This window comes from Colobus angolensis, unplaced genomic scaffold (assembly GCF_000951035.1).
Source record: "Colobus angolensis palliatus isolate OR3802 unplaced genomic scaffold, Cang.pa_1.0 Scaffold414, whole genome shotgun sequence".
Lineage (NCBI taxonomy): Eukaryota > Metazoa > Chordata > Mammalia > Primates > Cercopithecidae > Colobus > Colobus angolensis.
The window spans coordinates 810121-833711 of record NW_012117533.1 but is presented as its reverse complement, the minus strand read 5'-3'; the positions used below and the strand labels follow the sequence as shown (position 1 = coordinate 833711).

The 23591-nt window shown below is 44.0% G+C and overlaps 1 pseudogene; it reads right to left on the bottom strand.

Moving 5' to 3' along the window:
- Positions 1–5734: 5734 nt before the first annotated feature.
- The window catches only part of LOC105521968, a 21025-nt pseudogene continuing 3168 nt past the window's right edge, over positions 5735–23591 (bottom strand).

Below are 23591 nucleotides of genomic sequence, written 5' to 3'. Positions count from 1 at the left end.
AACTTTATTTCTCCTTCAAGTTTGAAGGGTATTTTTTCTGAATATATTATTCTAGGGTAAAAGATTTTTTTCTTCAGCACTTAAAATATGTTATGACACTCCCTCCTGGCCTGTAAGGTTTACACTGAAAATCTGCTGCCAGACATATTAGAGCTCCATTGTATGTCATTTATTGCTTTTCTCCTGCTGCTTTAGGATCCTTTCTTTATCCTTGACCTTTGGGAGTTTGAGTATTAAATGCCTTGAGGTAGTTTTCTTTAGGTTAATCTGCTTGGTGTTCTATAACCTTCTTGTACTTGGATATTTACATCTTTCTCTAGGTTTGAAAAGTTCTCTGTTACTATGCCTTTGAATAAACTTTCTACCTCTATTTCTCTACTTTCTCTTTAAGGCCAATAACTCTTAGCTTTGCCCTTTGAGGTTTTCTAGATCTTGTAGGCAAGCCTCATTCTTTTTTAATTTTTTTGTCTCCTCTAACTGTATATTTTCAAATAGTTTGTCTTCAAGCTCACTAATTTTTTCTTCTGCTTGATCAATTTCACTATTAAGAGACTGATGCATTCTTCATTATGTCATTTGCATTTTTCAACTACAGAATTTCTGCTTGATTCTAATTAATTCTAATTATTTCAATCTTGTTAAATTTATCTGATAGAATTTTGAATCCTTTCTCTGTGTTATCTTTAATTTCTTTGAGTTTCCTCAAAACCACTATTTTGAATTCTCTGTCTGGAAGGTTACATATCTCTGTTTCTCTAGGGTTGGTCCCTGGTGCCTTAATTAGTTTGTCTGATGAGGTCATATTTCCCGGGATGGGCATGATGCTTGTGGATGTTCTTCAGTGCCTGGGCATTGACAAGTTAGGTGTTTATTGTAGTCTTCTCAGCCTGGGCTTGTTTGTACTCATCCTTGGGAAGGTTTTCCAGGTATTTGAAAGGATGTGGGTGTTGTGATCTAAACTGTATCTGATTAGGGGACATTCTAAGCCCAGTAATGCTATGGTGCTTGCAGACTCATAGAGGTACTGCCTTGGCGGTCTCAGATAGGATCTGGAAGAATTCGCTGGACTACCGGGCAGAGACTCTTATTCTCTACCTGTAATTTCTCCCAGACAGTCTCAGTCTCTCTTTTTGTTCTCTCTCTCTCTCTCTCTGCTGAGCCACTCGGAGCTGGGGGTGGGCTGACACAACATCCCTATGGCTACCACCACTTAGAATGCACTGGGTCAGACCTAAAGCCAGCAAAGCACTGGGTCTCACTCAAGGCCCACCGTAAACACTACCTGGCTATCACTGATGTTCATTCAAGGCCCTACGGCTCTGCATTCAGCAGGTGGCAAAGCCAGCCAGGCTTGTGTCTTTCCCTTCAGGGCAACGAGTTCCCTCAGGCCCTAGTGGGTCCAGAGATGCTGTGTGGGAGCAGGGACTGGAGTAAAAACCCTTAGAAATTTACCTGGTGCTTTATTCTAAGGTGGCTGAGCTGACACTGAAGCCACAAGACAAAGTCCTTTCCATTCTGCCTTTCCCTTTCCACAGGCAGAGGAAACTCACCCTGTGGCCACCACCACAGGCCCACAGGGAATACTGCCAGGTTATGGTCGATGTTAACTTAGGGCCCAAGTGCTCTTAAATCACTTGTGGTGGTTTTCCAGACCTGGGACTCACCCTTCCGGGCAGTGGGCTCCCCTTTCTCCTGGGGCATGTGCATGTCCAGAAATGCTGTCTAAGAGCCAAGGCCTAGAATCAGTGACCACAAGAGCCCATTTGGTGCTCTATCCCATGGTGGCCAGGCAGGTACCTAAGCTGCATGACAAAGTCCCTTTTACCTTTCCTCTGCTTTTCTGAAGCAGAAGAAGTCTCTCACCACAGCCACCATAGCTGGGAATGTGCTGGGTCTCACCTGAAGCCAGCATGTTTCAGTCTCAGAGTCTTACTACAGGCCCATAGCATACTACCTGGGTATCACTGTTGGCTATTCAGGGCCCAAGGGCTCTTGAATCAGCAGGTGATGAATCCTGCCAGGACTGGCTTCTTTTCTTTAAGGCAGCAGATTCCCTTCTGGCCCAGGGTATATCTAGAAATGTCATTCAGGAGCTAGATCCTGGAATGGGAGTCTCTCGACTCTGACTGGTGCTCTATCCTGCTGTGACTGAGCTGGTATCCAATTTGTAAGACAAAGTCCTCTTTACTCTTTCCTCTCCTCTCCTCAAGCAAAAGGAAGAAGCCACTTTTGTTGCTATACACTGCACTGCTTGGGTTGGGGAAGGGGTGGTAGAAGCACTCCCTTGGCTGCCCTGGCTGGTGTCTCACTAGGTTGTGTGCCCTCTGAGTCCACTGGCTCTAAGCCTAGCATGGCATTAGGACTTGCCTGGGAATTGAAGTCTTTATGGTCTAGACTGCCTTTCCAGTTTACTTAGAGCCCCAGAGCACGATAGCTTACCATGACAAGGCTTATCAAAACTCAAGCCTCAAACCTTCTAACTGCTAGGATGGGTAAACCCCTCTGGGTAGGGGTGGTCTAAATGCTCCCTCCACAGTCAGGTGTCACCTGAGTTCCCCATGGTTTTGCTTTCTGCTGTGACAGGGCAGCACTGAGTTCAATGCAAAGTCCCACAACTGCTGCACTCTCCCTCCCCCAAGGGCACAGATTCTCTCTCAGTACCACAGTAGCCACTGCTAGGGGATGAGAGAGGAGTGGCCTTGGTGTTTCAAGACTGTCTTTCTTGCCCTCCTCAGTGACTCTTTTAGTGTTATGAAGTTAGAGCCAGGTACTGTGAACCCTCACCTGATTTTTGGTTCTTATAAAGATGCCTTTTTGGTGTAGAGAGTTGTTAAATTTGATTTTCCTGCAAGGAGAATCATTAGTGGAAGTTGCTATTCAGCCATCTTGCTCTGCTCCTCCTACCTCACTTAACTTTAATTACCTCCTAAAAGCCCTAATTCCAAGTAAAATCACATAGAGGGTTAGGGTTCCAACATATGAATTTTGGGGATACACAATTCAGTCTATAGCATTTGGACTTGGGGAGAAGGAGGAATAGAAAGTTCAGAGGAAGGACTCAGTGTAAGCAACAGTTTAGAGGGGGGAAAATTCAGCTTATGAACAGAAAAAATTGATCCAGTTTGGCAGGGCCCACGGAAAGATGTGGTGGAGTGGTGAGAGGTGGGCCACATCAGAAAGAACCCTGAATGTCAGGCTGAGGTTGGAGACATTTCCTATTGTGTAGAAGGTGCCATGAGGTGGTGGGGAGAGTAACATGATGAACAGGATATTTAGGAGGATGGATCTGCCATCAGTGATGGGTAGGGGTAAGAAGTGAACAAAGCTGGAGGCCAGGAAACTGGACACACAACCCAGAGTTCAGGCTTAGGCTGTTCAAAGGCAGTTTCCACACTGAGTTCCAACGTGCATCAGAGCATGCAGTGGGTGGCTGAGTTGGAAAAGCAAAACCATTCTCTCTTTATTACCACACAGTTTCCCAGTTGAGATCACCACCAGAGTCCTACAAATCAGACAGTCGACCTGCCCCAAACTCTGTCCCTAGAAGCTGTGACCCAGAGAGAGTCCTTGTCCAGCTGTATAGCCAAGGGACACTGCAGCCTGGGCAGGACTGAACCTGTTCCCTCCCAGGAGCCTGATCTCTGTCTGGCCTGGCTTTGGCTTCAAAATCTGCTGGGTGAGTTTCAGAAGAGCTCTGGCCTTCTTTGGATTAGGAATTTTAAAATAGTTTTTTCAGTAGGCAGTAGATGAACTCTGCTTGCTTACCTCTAAGAACTGGTAAGAGATTCTTACCTCTAAGAACCTCTAAGAACTACACAACTCACAGAAAGCTGTTATACTCACACTTATGGTTTGATTATAGGGAAAAGATATAGATTAAAATCAGCTAGGGGAAGAAAGGCGTACGGCTGAGTCCAGGAGGACACCAGATATGAAATGTCCATTATCCCTTCCCCATGCAGTCAGAGTGCATTACCCTCCTGGCTTTGATATGTGCCAATACACATGGCGTATTGCAGCCAATGAGGCTCCCTCAAGCCTCAGTGTTCAGGGTTTTTACTGGAGCTTCATCACAGAGGCATGCTTGATTGTCCATGTGGCTGCTCTCTGTTTCCAGTCTCCAGTCCTTTCAGGGGTGACCTAAAGCCTGGACTCTAAATCACATAGTCGGTTTTCCTGGCCCGGCTAGTCCCCACCCTAAATCTTATTATTAGACTCTCCATCGTGACCCAAGATCCCCAGGCAAAAATATTCCTATCAGGCATAATGTGTTGGAGATAAGGAGTCAAGGACAAAGGCCAGACCTCTTTTTGGCCAAGGTTAATTCTTTTTTTTTCTTTTTTACTATACAACATGCCATCATTCTGTTATTCTTCCTTTCTGTTTTATCTTCACAATAACCCTAATTAGTGGGTAAGGATGTTTATTATTGTAAACAAGATCTCAAAAGGAAAGACAGTTGGGCAAAGTTGCACAGTCTATCTTTGACTCGTGGTGCAATACTCTTTCCATTCTCTGAGAACCCTGAGTCCTGAGAAGAAGATAGAAGGAAAGCATGTATATGTGTGTGTGCAGGGGTGTGTGTGTGTAAATGTATATCTAATAAGTATGTGTAGATATGTGTATGTCTCTGTGTGTTTGTGTACACATGTGTATGTCTGGGTGTCTGTATTCATGTTTGTGTGTGTGTACACATGCTCAGGGGGAAGGTTAAAGAGAAAATCAGCAGGGTGCAGTGCTGCGCACCTGTAATGCCAGCTACACAGGAGGCAGACAGGGGAGGATCACTTGAGCCTGGGAGTTTGAGAAAGAGAAAATTTCAATAATCTTCCTCTTGCAGTTAGAAGGAAAAACCTGGGGCTGGGCATAAGGAGACATAAAGCACAGCACAAAGAGGCAGAAACAAGTCTAATGAAAAACAAGTGGCCAAGAATCTATAAAGAAATATAGCACATTAGCAGCAGAATAAAACTGGAGGACAATTTCCTCTAGAACCCTGATAATCCTTGTGAGAAAACTGTTGGTCACATATGTTAATTGCCAAAACTTGCAGGACCCTGTGCACCAGAATTGGCAAGTAAAACCGTGTTTCTTAAACTCACTATGCTACGACTGTCATTCCACTCTTTCTCAACAAAGATTTCACAAACCTATCTCCAGCTTCCAGATGGTGAGGGAAAGTGTGATGAGATTTTATGATAAATTGTGCCCGTCTCTGAGTCCATCTTCTCCTATTGAAGAGAAGGAAAATGAGGCGAGCACATTACAGCCCTGCCTGACAAAAGTCACAAGATAAGCAAATAATTGTTATGTAAAACTGGAGTGTCCTATAATGCATTCATGAATGCCACACATTCTACATGAGATCATCCATTTCTATTCACTTATATTCTTTGAAGCAAGTTTATAAGATTTGAATTATTCAGAAAATGCTCCCAAGCTAATAGGAGAAAATACTTTAACCACATGAAGTATGCTACAGAATATGGTGTGGTGGTGAAGTATGCAAGCTCTAAAGCAAGAAAACACAGTTTCAAGTCCTGGCTTTACCCTCCTGGGAAAGTTACATCTCTCTGCCTCAATTTCCCCATCTAAAGTGTAGGGATGACAATACTATTATCTATTTCACAGAGTTGTTTTGAGGAAAAGAATATACACATAAAGCACTTTGAACAGCAGTTAATGCTATGTAAGTGTTTGCTATTGTTATTTTAACATTCCAGATTATAAATATCTACCCTGTTATTCTGATGGCAAGCATCCCTGATAACATGATGAAGAACTTCTGAGTTCCTCCACTTTCCATCAGCTTTGTGAGGAAAAATATACCACCGAAGAAGAGCAACTGAAGCAGGTGTGAGAAGGAAACTTGGCTTAAGATTGGAGGGCTTGGGTTTATTGGGCTTCTGTCTTCTAAAAATGTCCCAAGCTCCATTGATAAGAAGATTTTTAATATCAATCTAGCTAAAAGGACCAATAGACCCCACAAGACACTGAGTTAAACATAAAAATAAAAGGGTAATAAGTAGCCGGATACAGTGGCTTATGCCTGTAATCCCAGCACTTTGGGAGGCCGAGGTGGGTGGATCATGAGGTCAGGAGTTTGGCCAGCATGGCAAAACCGCATCTCTACTAAAAATACAAAAATTATCTGGGCATGCTGGCACACACCTGTAATCCCAGCTACTCAGGAGGCTGAGGCAGGAGAATCGCTTGACCCCAGGTGGTAGAGGTTTCAGTGAGCCGAGATCATGCCACTGCATTCCAGCCTGGATGACAGAGTGAGACTCTGTCTCAAAAAAAAAAAAAAAAAGAGAAAAGAAAAGAAAGAAGAGTAATAAATGAAATATGGAAAACTACACAACCAGAAAAATAAACAACTACCAGTACCCAAAACATGGCTAAATCTCATAGGATTATATTGAATGAAAGAAGCCAGCCACAAACGTGCACATACTGTATGATTCCATTTATATGAAGTTCAAGAACAGGCAAAACTCATCCAGGATGACAGAGGTCAGGATCGTGGTTAACTTTGAGGACAGCAACTGAGAAGGGGCAAGAGGGAGCCCTCTGTAGTGATGGAAGCATTCCGTATCTTGAGCTGAGTGGTGGTCACATGAATGTGCACATATGTAAATAGTATGGAGTTGTAATTTAAGGTATATGCACCTCACTATATGTAAGATACTGTCTTAGTCCATTGGTGTTGCTATAACAAAATATCTGAGACTGGGTAAAGTGTAAAGAACAAAACTTTATTCCTCACAGTTCTGGTGGGTGGGAAGTCCAAGATCAAGGTGCCAGCAAGTTTGTGGTCTAGTGAGGGCTGCTCCTGCTTCCAAGATGGCACTTTAAGTCCTGAGTCCTCCAGAGATGAGGAATGCTGTGTCCCAACATGGTGGAAAGGACAGAAAAGCAAAAGAAGGAAACCGAGCTAGGCAGCTCCCTCAAGCCCTTCCATAAGGTCACTAATCCCATCCATGAGGGGGCTCTTCCCTCAACACTTAGTTATCTCCTAAAGACTCTACCTGGGCCAGGCGCAGTGGCTCATGCCTTTAATCCCAGCACTTTGGGAGGCCAAGGCAGGCAGATCATGAGGTCAGGAGATTGAGACCATCCTGGCCAACATGGTGAAACCTCATCTCTACTAAAATACAAAAAGTCAGCCAGGCGTGGCACACCTGTAGTCCCAGCTCCTCGGGAGGCTAAGGCAGGGGAATCGCTTGAACCCGGGAGGCAGAGGTTGCAGTGAGTCGAAATCATGCCACTGCACTCCAGCAGCCTGGTGACAGAGCAAGACTCCGTCTAAAAAAAAAAAAAAAAAAGGACTCCACTTCTTAATACTATCATATTGGGGTTTGAGTTCCGACATGAATTTTGGAGGAGACACAAACATTCCAACCATAGCAAATTTACTTTACTAAAAAAGAAAAGAAAAAGGAAAATCTTGTCTCTAAACATGATATTTTAAGAGTTTATATACTTACAGCCCAATTTTCCACTTGCTTACAAATATATTTGTGATGATCCTTCTTAGCTGAGAAAAGTTTCAGTAAATTAAAAAAAATTCTCACATTATCCATTAATATCGCATTCAGATAAGATCAAATTTCTAACCTAGATTTTAGGTTAAGACATAGTCATTTGTTGTAATGTGAGAATGACAGAAAGAGAGATATTAACTAGCAGAATCCAACTATAAAAATAAATTTAAGGGCACAATTCTCTATTAATGACTCCCCCAGACAAATCATTACTTGGATAGCAATGAATCAACTAAAAATGGAAGTGAGAACAGTTTGAATCCTTTTTGCAATGGATGAATGTTTATGAGACTATTAAGTGAAGAGGGTTCAGAAACAAGGGGATAAATGGCATGCTAACTTGCAATTCAATAAACTAGTATATATAAATTCAAAGAGATAAAAGACACGAGCACTCAGAACAAAATCACAGGAATAAATTTAGCAAAGAGGCACCAAAGTTGAGAGAAGGACCACTGTTCCACGTCTGACATCTTTAATTCTTGAGTGATGGAGATGGTAAGCCAGGGAATAGAGTCTTCTGACTGGAAGCTAAAACCAGCCTTTGAGGTGATTTCAGAGAGACTGTCCAGACTCAAGATGCAAAAGCAGATGTTGCATGGTGGAAAATATCCCGAATGCGAAGGCATTTTCAAAGACAATGGTGCGCAGGGAAAAAGAATGCTGTGTGTTTTAAAAGAAAAAAAAGGCCGGGCACGGTGGCTCAAGCTTGTAATCCCAGCACTTTGGGAGGCCGAGACGGGCGGATCACGAGGTCAGGAGATCAAGACCATCCTGGCTAACACGGTGAAACTCCGTCTCTACTAAAAAAAAAAAACTAGCCGGGCGAGGTGGCGGGCGCTTGTGGTCCCAGCTGCTCGGGAGGCTGAGGCAGGAGAATGGCGTGAACCCAGGAGGCGGAGCTTGCAGTGAGCTGAGATCCAGCACTGCACTCCAGCCTGGGCAACAGAGCAAGGCTCTGTCTCAAAAAAAAAAAAAAAAAAGAAAAGAAAAAAAAAGAAAAAAAATCAAAAGAAAGAATGGAAACAAGAAAGAAGAAGTGACCAGAGGGTAGGGTGACCATATGTTCTGGTTTGCAGAGTACAGCTAAGGTTATGTCTGCTGTCCCGGTGCAATTATAATAGTGCACGGATTTCACCCTACCAAAGAGAGGAAAGTAGCCAGCCAGAAGACCCATGTGTCGATTTCAAGCGGTGTGAATTGATCCACAGCCGCGCTCATGCCGCTGTCCAGCTGAGCGGTGTGCACTACCTCTGCCTCGCCCTACCTCGCCCTCCCCGGTGAGTCTCCGGGAAGGCTGGAGCGAAACCCTGGGCTCCCACGTTGCTCTGGTGCCACCTGCAGGTTATGTGGGGGAACTGCTTCTCTCCACCCCACTACCCACCACCCCGCCTCCCCACCCTGATCCTGGAGAGCCTTGGACTTGGCCAAAAGACATTCAGAGCGCGCGAAGCCCTGGCTGGGGTGTGGGCTGGATCCCGCAGTGAAACCTGTGTTACAGAATCAGACAGGAGAATTTTCGTTGGTAGGACTGTGAAGCATACAGCTGGAACCTCCCAGGTGCCATTCCCCACATCTCTGTCTTTCCCTTAATACATTAGGATAGTGGGGAAGCGAGAGAACTTAAGCTTACTAAGCTCCTACTGTGTACTGGGCAGAGTAGGTACTTGTATTTCCAGCCTCGCAATTGATGGGAAATAGGTGATTATACAACCGGGATACAGGATCAGAGTGGGCTAGTGATGTGCTCACAGTATCTCAGCTGAAATTGGAACCTAGGGGTCTTTGACTCTAAAGCTAGGGCTCTTTTTGGGTCTCCAGCTTGAGCAACAGTTGCAAAATGCGAAGAACAGCATGAAAGTTTTATATTGATCCATATAAGACTGTATTGCAAACAAAAACATGGAGTGTCTTCGTGGGGGTGACAGTGAGCCAGGGAGATTATTGCAATTCTGTGTAACCTGGGAACTCTCCGAAGAAAATGAATGAAGACTGACTGAGTGCAATTTGTCTGATAAACAAAATCTGTCAGAATGTGGGGCCTTGTGGGTGCTAAGTGAAGGTAAGAAACCATGGTGCTGGACATTTTCTGAGGTGTTCTTTATGAAATTACTCAGGGCCTCAGTGCCTTCACCTTCTTCATGACATCCTATCTCATCCTAACCATTCTATGTTTAGGACACTTAGCAGTCTCCTAAACATCCTTCAAAAGATTTATCATCCTTCAAAACTCCTTCAAAACATCCTTCAAACCTCCACTGCTTTTGGAGTTATAACTCGATAAAATAAAAATCACGGTGGGAGTCATTTACACCCTAGTGAGAGTCATCTAAGATTCCCTTTTCTTCTCAGACCTTTTAGCTGAAGTTGGTTATGAGACAGGTTGGGGAGGGGGAAAAGGGTCGGGGCAAGCATTCTTAGAACTTGCACTGTTTCTAGCCGATGACCTGGCACAGTGTGAGAATGTCAATCTAAATGGAGAGCTCTATGCATGTTCCTCTCTATTCCTTTCGTCACCAATACCAATTCCCAAAGCAGAGCCCCAGGATGGTTGGACTGAAAAATGTGGAGGTCATAGAAAACACTTGGCTTTGGATTTCAGGTCAAGTTCTGCCGGTGACTTGCTGTGTAAGATTAGACGAGTCAGTTCACCTCTCTGCACTTCAGTGAACTCATCTGTAAAAGACTGGTCTGGACTAGATTAATGATTTTCTTTAGGTTTTGCAATCTTTTTCTTGTTGTTGATGTGTGTGTGTGCGCGCGTGTGTGTGTGTGTTTAAACAGAATCTCACTCTGTTGCCCAGTTGGAGTGCAGTGGCACAAACTTGGCTTACTGCAAATTCTCCTGCCTCAGCCTCCCGAGTAGCAAGGATTGCAGGCGCCCACCACCACACCCAGATAATTTTTGTATTTTTCGTAGAAATGGGGTTTCACCATGCTGGCCAGGCTCATCTTGAACTCCCGACCTCAGGTGATCTGCCCACCTCAGCCTCCCAAAGTGCTAGGATTACAGGCGTGAGCCACTGTACCCAACCTGCAATTGTTTTTTGTTTTAACGTTATATTCAATTCTTCCTCTATCTTTATTAAAGTATAATTGGTAAATAAAAATTGTGTATATTTACCGTGTTCAATGTGATGTTTTGATATATGCATGTGTTATGAAATGATTAAATAAAGCTAATTAATGTTTTCATCACCTCACATACTTTTATTATTATTATTATTGTGGTAAGAATATGTAAGATCTATTTGCTTAGAGTAGTGTTTACTAGAGGCGAGGAAGGGTAAGGGGGGAGGGGGTAGCCAAAGATTGGCTAACAGGTTAACAGATACAAGAGTACATGGCTGAGTTTGGTGGCTCATGCCTAGAATCCTAGCACTTTAGGAGACTGGGGTGGGAGGATCACTTGAACTTAGGAGTTTGACACCAGCCTGGGCAACATAGGGAGATCCTTTAAAAAATTTTAAAAATTAGCCAGTCATGTTGGTGCATGCCTGCGGTCCCAGCTACTCTGGACGCTGAGGTGGGAGGATCACTTGGGCCCGAGAGGTCAAGGTTGCAGTGAGTTATGATCGCACCACTGCGCTTTAGCCTGGGGGTCAGAGTGAGACCCTGCCTGGAAAAAAAACAAAACAGGTAAATAGGAGGAGTAGTTCTAGTGTTCTTTAGCACTATGCGGTAATGATAATTGATGACAATTTATTATATATTTTCAAATAGCTAGAAGAGTGAATTTGAATACTCCCAGAACAAAGAAAAGATAAATGTTTGAGGTGGTGGAGATGCTAATTACCCTGATTGGATCATTACACATTGTATAAAAATATTATGCTGTACCCCCAAAATATGTACAATTCTCGTGTCAATTAAAAATAAGAATAAAAGCAAAAAATCTTCTCTCTTAGCAATTTTCAGGTATACATTATTATTAACTATAGTCATCATTCTGTACAACAGATCTCCAGAACTTATAACATTGTATTTGATTCCAATCAAAGTACTAGATCCACAGAATTAAGAACAAAATGGTATCTGGAGCAAGAAATCCTCAGTAAAATAAAAAAAAGAAAAAAAGAAAGAGAAAAAGACCAAAATGGTAATAAAAGGCTTATATCAGAAAGCATCTCCTCTGCCCTTTCCTTTCTTGCCTTTGAGTCCTAATTCCCAGAGGCCATCACTTTAAACTCATTTTGCTACTTCCTCTGGTATCATCATATTTCTAAATAATGCTTAGGTTGCTATTTCTTGATTTGTTTTCCTCAGTATCTTTCGACTTCCTGGCATAACAGAGTATAGGGCTTACCTCCTTTATGAGGTCTTAACAATTTCCTTGCCTCCATTCTACCAATTTGACTGGATCACAATCTTATGAAATTAAATGCATTTACATTCTTGTAGATATCTAAATTTTGTTTCTTAAGGCAAGTCCTGCCCTGAAATTGTTTCATTTCTTTCCTTTATTTCCCCTGGAGTTAATAATTGCTTCAGATTGTTTGTCTTCATTTGCTTATATGTTTTTGTATCAATTAACTACCTTTTTTTTCCAGATGCTCCAACTGATCTGTGAAATGCCTAGTAATAATCATCCAAAACCTAAGATACACCAGATACTCTATGAGCCCCGTTACTTTCCAGGAGGCATCCCTTTCTCTCTTGCCCTCCATCCTTATGCTCCAAACTGGACTCAGCTCTCTCAGCCCGTGGCACGGCTGGCATCCTGGCATTTCTCTGAATTTTCTGCTGCCTCTTCTGTGTGCATCTCCCATTCCCTGGCCCCATATCTTCTTTTTCCTTGGTTTACCCTCTTACTGTGTTGCAGTACATCTTCCAGTGGCTTCCTGAGAAAGAGTGAATGGAAGCCAAGCTCTCTGACCCCTGCATATTTTAAAATGTCATTATTCTACCCCAACTCCTGATTAATAGTTTGGCTGGATATAATGCTCTAATTTAAATGTAGCTTCTCCTCACATTGGGAAATATTGCTCTATTATTTTCTAGCTCCCAGTGTTGTTGGGAAGAAGGCAGTGTCATGTGGAGTCTTGGCTCTTTATATGTGGCCTGTCTTTTCTCTCTGGAAGATTTTAGGATTTTCTCTCTATTCTTGGTTTTCTGGAATTTCCCAATGATGTGCCTTGTTGTAGGTCTTCACTCACTGTGCTAGTCACTTGATAGACTCTTTTGAACCAGAAAATTATGTCCTTCTATTATGGGAAGCTACAGCAGGTTTGTGTGAGCTAGGTAATCACATTCTTTTCTTCCAAGGACAGAGGTATCAAAGCCCTGGGAACCTTATAAGTGGATTGGGGATAAGAGGGCCTGAGGTGAATCCAACAAAGCTCCAGCACCCACTGAGCTCATGTCCCAGGGCTAGGCTCTGCCTGAGGACAACAGACATGGGTGATACCTACTTTCTGCCCGGTCCCATGGTGGGGCTCAGAACACACATGGTCCAGGAGGACCATGCAGTCTCGGGTTACATTTACATGCACCTACCTGTGTGTAGCGTTCAGTGAGCAACAGGACAACTTAGGGGAAGGGGAAACTCCAGAGAGCAAGATAGGAGGGAGATAAATAAACATGGGGTGGGGAGTGGCCTTGTGGGGAAGGAGGAAAGGCAGGGCTGTGTGTGTGTCTGTGTGTGTGTTATGTATTGGGGGAAATGGGGAGAGCATCTATAGTTTTGTCTGCCCCCTTTTCTGGTCACTGCACCCCTTTTCTCGTGAATAATTTTTCTTCCCACCATGGACTGAATGTCTCTGTCTCCTCCAAATTCATATGTTGAAGCCCTAACCCTCTGTGTGGCTGTATTTGGAGATGAGGCTTCTCAGGAAGTCATTAAGGTTAAATGAGGTCCTAAGGGTGGGGCTCTGATTCCATAGGATTAGTGTCTGTATAAGACGAGACACCAGAGAGTGCACTCACTCTCTCTCCGCACAAATGCAAAGAAGAGGTCACATGAGCACACAATATGGCAGCCACCTACAGGCCAAGAGAAGAGGCCTAAGAATGAAACCTACCTTGGTGGCACTTTGATCTTGGTTTTCCCAGCCTCCAGAACTGTGAGAAATCAATGTTTGTGGTTTAAGCCACCCAGTCTGTGGTATTTTGGCATGGCATCCTGAACTGACTAATACCATCTCCCCACCTTACTTCAACCACATGCCGCTAGAGGACTTGGAAGGTTTAGTGTCCCCGCTACCCAGCCAACCCAGACCAGACCAAACAGAAGCTTTCTTCTGGAATTTTCTGAACAGGAACTAATGGAGGGGAGCCCCATCCTTTCTTGGGCCAAAGCCAGGAAGAGGAAGCCTTGTGCTGCCAACAGTCTGATTCCAACCTTGTGGGGAAAGTTGCTCTGAGAGCACAAAACTGATCTGCAGCCTGAGGTGGAGACAGAGACAAGGGAAGAAGCCTGCAAATCCTGACAGTGCTGGTGTCTCTGAGTCCAGGTATTCCTGAGGCCCAACTGTTCCCTGCCCTGCCTATGGCTAACTTAATGACCAATGAATTTCCCTTCTTGCCTAAGCCAACTCAAGTGGATTTTCTGTTACTCACCCCAAAAAGCCCTGACTGCAATGGCAGGGCATGACGGGGCTGGGCTGGCTGGGGCAGAGGATGGTGTGGGTGAAATCAGCTGTGACAGGAAGTGCAGTTATCGAGTGGCCTCCATGAGGTCCTCCTCCAGCCCCGACTGTGAGCAAGGCTGGGCTCATATACTCAGTAGGTCAGACTGAGGGATTTGGTCAGAGGTGCCACACTCAGGGCCATCTTTCTATGGGCCAGACTCTTCAGCATCAAAGGCTTTGCCATCAGAGACAGTTTTAGTTACATCTTGGGTTCACTTGATCAACTGCTCTTCTCCTACTTTCAGGATGTTCAGACTAGACTGCACCAAGTAGGTGTTAGGAAGCCGTAGGCATCCTGACCAGAAGCCCAGACCACAAAAAGGGCTCCTGCCAGCCTGCCCAGGGTTCCAGAGGGTAGGACCGAGGGGTGGTGGGAGGAGCCCAGTCTGGGCAGCCATGACATTTACACCCCTCTTGATCTGTCTCCTGGAACTTTCCACCCCTCAAGTTTGTGGGGCACATGTGGGAAAGACAATGAATGCCCATGTCTCTGACTAGTTTCCCTATCAGAAGTGGTCATTGCACCAGCACCCTCCTCCATTAAAACTGGACAGACCAAGGGCCACTTTCCTAATGGATGGATCTTCTTGGTTCATCTCATGCTCCCAACAGAGCTCCCTCCCTGGGATAAGAATGTGCCATTCCAGGAGACCCCTTTTGACCCTGTCTCCAGCCAAAGCCAGTCCCCCTGCCAAGCAGGGCCTAGAATTACACTGGAGGGTGACAGGCCTCACCCAGAAATTTCTTGCTGAAAATTGTCAGTTTCCTGCACAAGTACAGCCTGGCGGTTAAATTCAAATTAAACCCGGAAGGAGGTTGCTGCTGCTTCAGTCTCGACTACTTGAAAATTAGGCCGTGTAGCGCTTTTGTTTGCTGGAAATTGTGCAGTCAGACATTGTGCAGATTGACCCCGTAGCTACAGCAAGTACACGCATAGGGCGTCGACCAACGCCAAGTGTGAACATGTGAGCACACACACACGCACAGCACAAAATCTAGAAATAAACTACTAGAATTTCAGCTGTTGGCCAGGTGCAGTGGCTCACGCCTGTAATCCCAGCACTTTGGGAGGCCGAGGCGGGTGGATCATGAGGTCAGGAGATCGAGACGTTCTTGGCAAACACGGTGAAACCCCATCTCTACTAAAAATACAAAAAATTAGCCGGGCATGGTGGCCGGTGACTGTAGTCCCAGCTATTCAGGAGGTGGAGGCAGGAGAATGGCTTGAACCCGGGAGGCGGAGGTTGCAGTGAGCCGAGATTGCGCCACTGCACTCCAGCCTGGGCTACAGAGTGAGACTCTGTCTCAAAATAATAATAATAATAATTTCAGCTGTCATGGAAGTTTTGTGTCATTTCCCTGAAAAAAACCCACAGATTTTATTTGATGATTTAGTATTGTTTTTATTTAGACTTACTTAAGGAAAAGGAGAGCTGAGTGCAGTGGCTCATGCCTATAATCCCAGCACTTTGGGAGGCTGAGGCAGGAGGATCACTTGAGCCCAGGAGTTCAAGACCAGCCTGAGCAACACAGTGAAACCTCATCTCTATAAAAAAAAAAAAATACAGAAATTAGCCAGATGTGGTAGCGTGTGCCTGTGGTCCCAGCTACCTAGGAAGACTGAGGTGGGAGGATCGCTTGCGCCTGGGCGGTGGAGGCTGCAGTGAGCCGAGATCATGTCACTGTACTCCAGCCTGGGTGACAGAGTGAGATTCCCATCTCAAAAAGAAAGAAATAGAGAAAAAGACACAGAAAGAGAAAATGGGAGGGGAGAGGAGATGAGGGGAGGGGAGGGGAGAGGAGGAATGAAATGGGATCCTGGTCTGGTATGGGAAAACTTAAGTGGATACATCTGAGAACTTGGAGCCTCCAGTTTCCACTGAATGCTCTGGGCTGAAAGGAGTAACCCCCTTTCCTTGCTAAGAGAAGGGCAGCTGCCCCTTGCCTGGAGACTAGGCAAAGAGCCTCCAACAAGGCCTTACAGCAGGATGAGGTGTGTCATCATTGCTGCCCCACATTGACACCAAGCTATGGTCATTCCTTATCATGGCCCAAGGTCACAAGCACAATCTGCTCTGGGAGAATGATTTTTTTTTCTTTTCTATTTTTTTTCTTTTGCCAAAAATGTTTCTGGAGCTGCCTGGTATGTACTGGCAGAATCTGGGAGAGGCAGTGGAGGAGTGGACATAAGGGTGTTGGACCAGAGGGACACTAAAGGCTGTGTACAAGAGAATACACTGACCTGGACACACTCTCAGGATTGAACGGCTTGGCAAGGACACCTGGGGCTCTAACACGCTGCTGGAGTGGCTCCTTGAAATGTGGACATAACAGTTGCCGCAGTGAATTAGGTGGAGAATATACAACTGCATTCATAAAGCATCAAAGAAGCCGGAAAGTACAGGGAAGTAGGAATGTTAGAATGGTTCATTATATGCCAGCAGATTCAAAATCCACTTGACTATGTGCCCCTGGAGGACTCACAGGAACTCTCCTCTCTAGGTTAACAAGGAAGGCACTAATGAGAAGGGCACCTGAATATTTGAGAGATTCAGTGGCACTATCCTTTGTAGGCCAGGATCGACAACAGGAGATGCTGCCATGAGACCAGGCGTCCTGGTGTCAGTGGGAATGGTGGAAGGCCAGAACAGCAGAACAGCAGATGCCAGGTGGTGGCACTTCACCATCAACAACAAAGCAGATGCAATTAACTTCATTGGTAGGAACAGTAGAGTGATATCCAGGATGCCTGGACCTCCAGGGATCTGTTGTATTGGCTAAAAACTGATGGCATTCCTGCAAACCACTGCACTCCAGCCCAGGCAACAGAGTTAGACCCTTTCTCAAAAACAAAACAAGAAAAGTGTTGTTATAATGGCACCAAGTGTATATATGTAGTTCCTGAAATTCTGAGTTCCATTAACATTATTTGTGTGATTTAAAAAAAAAATCCATACTTAAAAGCAACACACCAATAGAGGCAAGTAAACCACGTTTTGCACAAAACAACTATCAATGGTGATAGCACGTGGATCTCCCCTTTCAGAACCCTGAAATTCTCAGTGCCCTTACCCCAAGGGCTTTCTGCAGACAAGGTAACTATCAGAATCATCAGAGCCTGGAAGGAAACTTGAGATTTTTTGATATGGAGTCTTGCTCTGTCGCCCAGGCTGGAGTGTAGTGGCGTGATCTCTGATCTCGGCTCACTGCAAGCTCCACCTCCCGGGTTCATGCCATTCTCCTGCCTCAGCCTCCTGAGCAGCTGGGACTACAGGCGCCTGCCACCACGCCTGGCTAATTTTTTTGTATTTTTAGTAGAGACGGAGTTTCACCATATTAGCCAGAATGGTCTTGACTTCGTGAGCTCGTGATCCGCCTGCCTCAGCCTCCCAAAGTGTTGGGATTACAGGCGTGAGCCACTGTGCCTGACTGATAATTTTTTTATTTCAAACTTCTTCATTTTACACAGAAACAAAACTGAAATTCAGAGAGTTCTGGTTTCTCAAGGCACACCACTAGTCAATAAATATACAGAGCCAGAAGCTAGATCTAGCTCAGTGTTCTTTTAAAGGCTTCAAAATTCCCTGCTGCTAGTAAAGCTTACAACCTGACAATAACATAATGTATACACACAAATACAGCTATTTCCAAAATAGATTGGTGGGGGGGATGGACGCTGCATTTTTACAACTTATATTTTTAAGAACCGCAAAATCTGTCTCCCATATTCACAACAGGATGTCATTAACCAGTCCCCACAGTGGGCTGGACATCTAGGTTGTTTCCAACCATTTGCTTTTATAATTATCCATTATAATGGTGAAAAATTGGAAACGACCTAAATGTCCAACAATACAGGCATTAATTCTCTATGAAGTGAATATCAAATAGCCATAGGAAAGACATTAAAGATTCAAAAGTGTTGCAAATTGACCAAAAATACGCCATTTCAGGTCAGATGCAGTGGCTCACACCTGTAATCCCAGCACTTTGGGAGACTGAAGCGGGCAGATCATTTGAGTCCAGGAGTTTGAGACCACTCTGGCCAACATGGCAAAACCACATTATAAGGTACATGATGTGCTTTGGTCAAGGAATAGACTGAGGCGGATATCCAGGCCTGGCTGACTCACGAGTTTGGTGGGCAAGTGCACACCTCCGCTTGTAACATAACCTGTTTGTGTAAGTTCACACTTGGCTTTATGCCACTATTGTCTGTAAAAGGTATAACTGCCCTGTTGATGCCGTGCATAAGATACATGGCTCTTGGGGGCTTGGCTCGGCTCTACTCCACATGGCTGGACATATGGGTGCACTGGTGCCCAGAGAAAGAGAGAGAGCCAAAGCTGTCTATCTTGCAGACGAACGGGAGGGACCCAGGACACAGCTGGGCTTGCTCGTTCCCAGAGAGAGAAAGAGTTAAGCTGCTGACCCTGAAAGCAAGGGAGCGCCAGCTGTGGCGGGGGGGTAGCTGGCTCAGGCAGCTGATACACGGCAAACAGTGTAAGACGAAGCTGATAATAAGAGAGCTAGTGTAAGAAAGCTGTTAGTGAGAGCTGCTATTGAATAGAGCTATCTTTCATCTGCCTACGGCCCCCCGGGTGTTCTTTCTGATCACCCACCCACTCCCCTCAGACTTCAGCATGGGCTGGACCTGGACCCTGGGACCTGACACACATCTCTACTAAAAATGCACAAATTAGCCAGTGTGGTTGCACATGTCTGTAATTCCAGCTACTAGGGTGGCTGAGGCACGGTGATCACTTGAACCCAGGAGGCAGAGGTTGCAGTGAGCCAAGATCGCACCACTGCACTCCAGCCTGGGCAACAGAGTGTGATCCTGTCTCAAAAAAATAAAATAAAATAAAATAAAATAAATTAAAGACCATTTGTCCAGTATAAACTCTTTCAAATATATACTCAAGCATAGAGAAGTCTAGAAATGTCATCAATGGTAATTTCAGGGAAGAATTCTAAGGTGACTTTTTTTGGTTATCTACATTTTTTTTTTCTTTTTCTTTTTTGAGATGGGGTCTTGCTCTGTCACCCAGGCTGGAGTGCAGTGATGTGATCAGGGCTCACTGCATCCTCAACCTCCCAGGGTTAAGCGATCCTCCCACCTCAGTCTCCTGAGTAGCTGGGACTACAGGTGCACACCAACACACCTGCCTAATTTCTGTATTCTCGTATTTTTTGCAAAAATGGGGTTTTGCCATGTTCCACCTTGGCCTCCCAGATTGCTGGGATTGCAAGTGTGAGCCATGTGTGCCAGGCCTATGTTTTCTTTTCTGTAATGACCATGACCATGGATTTCATGTACCAACATTTTTCTAACAATAATACTTACAAAGTATACTATGAAAACTGTTCAGAGAAAATGAAGAATACAAATTTGTAAAAATCGTATATAACTAGTTTTTTTGTTTTTTTTTTTTAAAGGCAAGAAAGAAACAAAGTAGATTGTCCAGGAAAATAGTTACTTCCCCTTTGTATTTCTCTGGTGAGTTCATTAGGAACTCTGAAAAGTTCCAGGAGTAGAATCACAGGGTCAAAGTACCCTGGCTTTAACTTCTGGTTCAGAGAATCCTAACAACTTACATTGTCACCAGCAAAGTCTTTGACTGCATGAGCAACTCTCACCTTAAAGCAATTCTCATCTGACATTAGCTGTTCGACTTTCTGCTGATATGTTGACTCCAGGAGGCTCCTTGAGTTCTCTGTGTTCAGCTGGCCTCCGGTGGCCCCATTATTATTTTCTGCCAGGTGAAGGTCAGTCACCTGCACACGGATCTCATCACTCATGATATGCTGCAGCTGGAATCAAACAAAGGCAAGCTGTTAGTGAACACAGAAAACATTTCTCCATTATACAGTCAACGTTCCTTTGACTGATACAGTCACTCAACTCAAAAATGATTTTGTTTTTTTTTTTTGGCTGGCGATTTTAGAAAATTAATCACACAAACCACTGTATCATTTTCTTGGAGAATAATCAAGCCAAGATTTTCAACCATATCTATGGTCCATTGTAAAACTTTCATATCTATTTAAAATAAAAACCATAGAGAACTCAGGTTAATGTACTGTTTATTTAAAATTCTAAGGATCTTTAAATAATTTTCCATGGGTCATATTTTTATTGCATTTTAAAATCACCTACAATTTGCTTTCACACATATTCTCTCTCATTTGATCCACACAACTGCCCTGGGAAGCCAGTTGGAGAGAGAGTTGGTGCCTGTTAGGAGACAAATTTATGCAATGCATAAGAAAGCTCACAGTGAGCTTGGGTGAGAAAGGAAGCCTTGGAGAATCATGAATGCATGACTGTCTATATTCCCAGCCCAACTACAAAATCTGAAACCCATTAGGTATTTAAGAAATAGCTGCTGAATTACTGTCTGGGGTGCTCAACTGAAGAAGCAGGGTTGGGACCAGCAGTCAGGCTTCCTGACTCCTAGCCCAATACTTTTCCAAACACACCACCTATTTTTCTATATCTGATAGAAAGTATATGCATAAGTTGTACATAATGTCAACTCACTTTCAATACAGGCCAATCATGATTGACTATCTATAGCTTTTGTGAAAATCTTAGGAAACTAATGACCAGAAAGTTGAACCTTTCAGAGTTCCCACTCTCATGTCATATGCTATTTCTATTTTGAAATAAAAATCCTTCCAAATGAAACTTTATCCATCAAAATGACAGAGAAGTGAAGAATAGATACAAGAAGAAAGCAAAATGTTAATTTCAATATCAATTTATCTATATTACTTTAAAACTATCTTAACCACCAAGTCATTCTATTTTTAGGAAGATACATTTTTTTGAAGTGTTAGGAACTATGATAACTATTTATTCTTAACTTTAATTCCTAAATGACCAGTATGTATATTAGTAGATAAGTGGACACAGAGCAAGGTCAGTAAGGGTGACTAAATGTGGCAGAAAGGGCAATATCTCCAGCAACTGTAGATGGATAAATGATAATGAGTCCAGATAATGGATTCTGATATGACCATTAAAATAATGCTTGTGAGTACTTGATAACATAGGTAACAGCTTAAGATACAGTGTTTTCGAGAGAAAAAAGGCAAGGTGGAAAAAATACATGGAAAGCATGACTTCAATCATGCATACAGATGCTTCACTCTATACATTTTTTTTTTTCCAAGATGGAGTCTCGCTCTGTCACCCATGCTGGGGTGCAGTGACATCGTGATCTTGGCTCACTGCAGCCTTGACTTCCTGGGCTCAAGCAATCCTCCCACCTCAGCCTCCTAAGTAGCTGGAAATACAGGCATGTGCCACCACACTCAGCTAATTTTTTGTATTTTTAGTAGAGATGGGGTTTTGCCATGTTGCCCCATCTGGTCTTGAACTCCTGAGCTCAAGTGGTCCACCCGCCTGGGTTTCCTAAAGTGCTGGGATTACAGGTGTGAGCCACCACCTCTACTTTATGCTTTCTTGTTGAAGTAGACTGTATTACTGATTTCCCACCCACACCCACTTTTTGGATATCTGGTCCCTCCTCGAGTCTTTGGAAAGGGCAGCACTACAAATCCAGGGACAACCAGGGAACTCCCACCCCACTGCTAGACAGATCAGATTCTCTGTCTTGCTAACTGAAAATTAAACAGAGAGTGTTCGATAGATATTTTTGCAGAGGAGCATCTGTAAGGAAAGGTCCATAACACTGGGAACAGAGGTGCTGCCAGGGCAGGTGAAAGCCTCAGAGATTAGAGAAACCTGGAGCATGTGCTGAATGTCCATCTGCAGAGCAAAACACAAGCATGGAGCAGAAGTCCAGAGTGAAGGCACACAGGAGAGAAAAAAACCTCCCAGCCCAGTCCTTCCATGGTGGTGTCATATTCTGAGTTCAGTACTTAGATGTCTGTGAGATTGCCTATTGTATTCTTAATACAAATCTCTCATAAGCCAGCCTAGAACAGGTTAAGATAAATGTAATGACTTGACTTGGCAGGAGTGCAGTGCGGTGATCACGGCTCACTGCAGCCTCAACTTCCTGGGCTCAGGTGATCCTCACACTTCAGCCTCCCAAGTAGCTGGGATTACAGGCATGAGCCACCACACCCAGCTAATTTTTTGTATTTTTTATCATAAAAATATTATCTTTTTCAAAAAAATATATAAAATACATTGAAAAATACTGATTGCTTTTTCTTCGTCTTTTTTTCTGTGAATGTGTAGGTGTTTGAGTCTCTTGTATTTCTTCTTTTACACAGGATATGGGCTGTTTGAAAACTATTTCCTTATCTTTATCATCATCATTCATTTCAGCCACTTTAGATTTTCATCTGTCCAAAAATGTTGATGTACAAACCGGTGTGGGGCCCTGGCTATCCACAGTCTTCTCAGGAGTGTCAGGAGTGCCTAAAACCTTTTTCTTCTTCTAAGGTAAAACCTGGCCTTTTGTAGACGTCCGAAGATTCATTTTTGAAATACTTTCCGTTTTCTGTAAAATCAAAGGAGGAAAATCATAATCAATTCCTTTTTAAGCTAATTTCTTCCCAAGTAATCTTTCTTGTTTTCAAAATCGCTCCTCCATCCGTAGATTTTGTGTTAAGTGCCGATTCTGATTATACCATTTCACTCATGGATATGATGGCTGCTTAAATGGAATATTCCAGTCTTTAAAGAGTTCTTTCTGTACTTTTTTAGGTGGCATAAAATGACACTCCAAGGGTCTTTCACCAAACAGGTAGTTGTTCATTGTTTCAGCAACTATCTTGGCAACATCCTCAGACTCAAACTCCACAAACGCATAGCCTTTGCTATATCCAGTCCTTTTCTTTCTAGACAGTCTGAACTTTGTAACAGTGCCACACTGGGAGAAATAGGAAAGGATCTGGGTTTCCTTAAGTAGGTTAAGTGGGTGGCGCACATAGACTCCAGGAGAAAGTTGTTCTCGTTGTTTTTTGTTTTTTGTTTTTGTTTTTGTTTTGGCCTGGTTATGCGCTTGTGAACCTGTGCCACTTCCTTCTGAAACTGCATCTTCCTGCCGGTTTAGCAACGGGATTGGCCCAGCCGGCCGGAAACGGCCGCCATGCCAAAAGCAGCGGACGCCAACTCCAGGCAGCGCTCCCAGAAACTCCCAATTTTTTGTATTTTTAATAAAAACAGGGTTTCGCCATGTTGCCCAGGCTGGTCTAGAACTCCTGGGCTCACGCGATCTGCCTGCCCTGGACTCCCAAAGTGCTGGGATTATAGGCGTGAGCCACTGCACCTAGCCTTGACTTTGAAATACATGTTGTACATCCCAGTCAGCAGTGAACTCGGGGGAACACCAAAGATGAGGAGAATGAGAGAAGAGATAGCTCCAATTAAAAGAGTTCAGATGAGATGTTTGAACTTACATTTTAAAAAGTCCCTTCAGGCCGGGCACAGTGG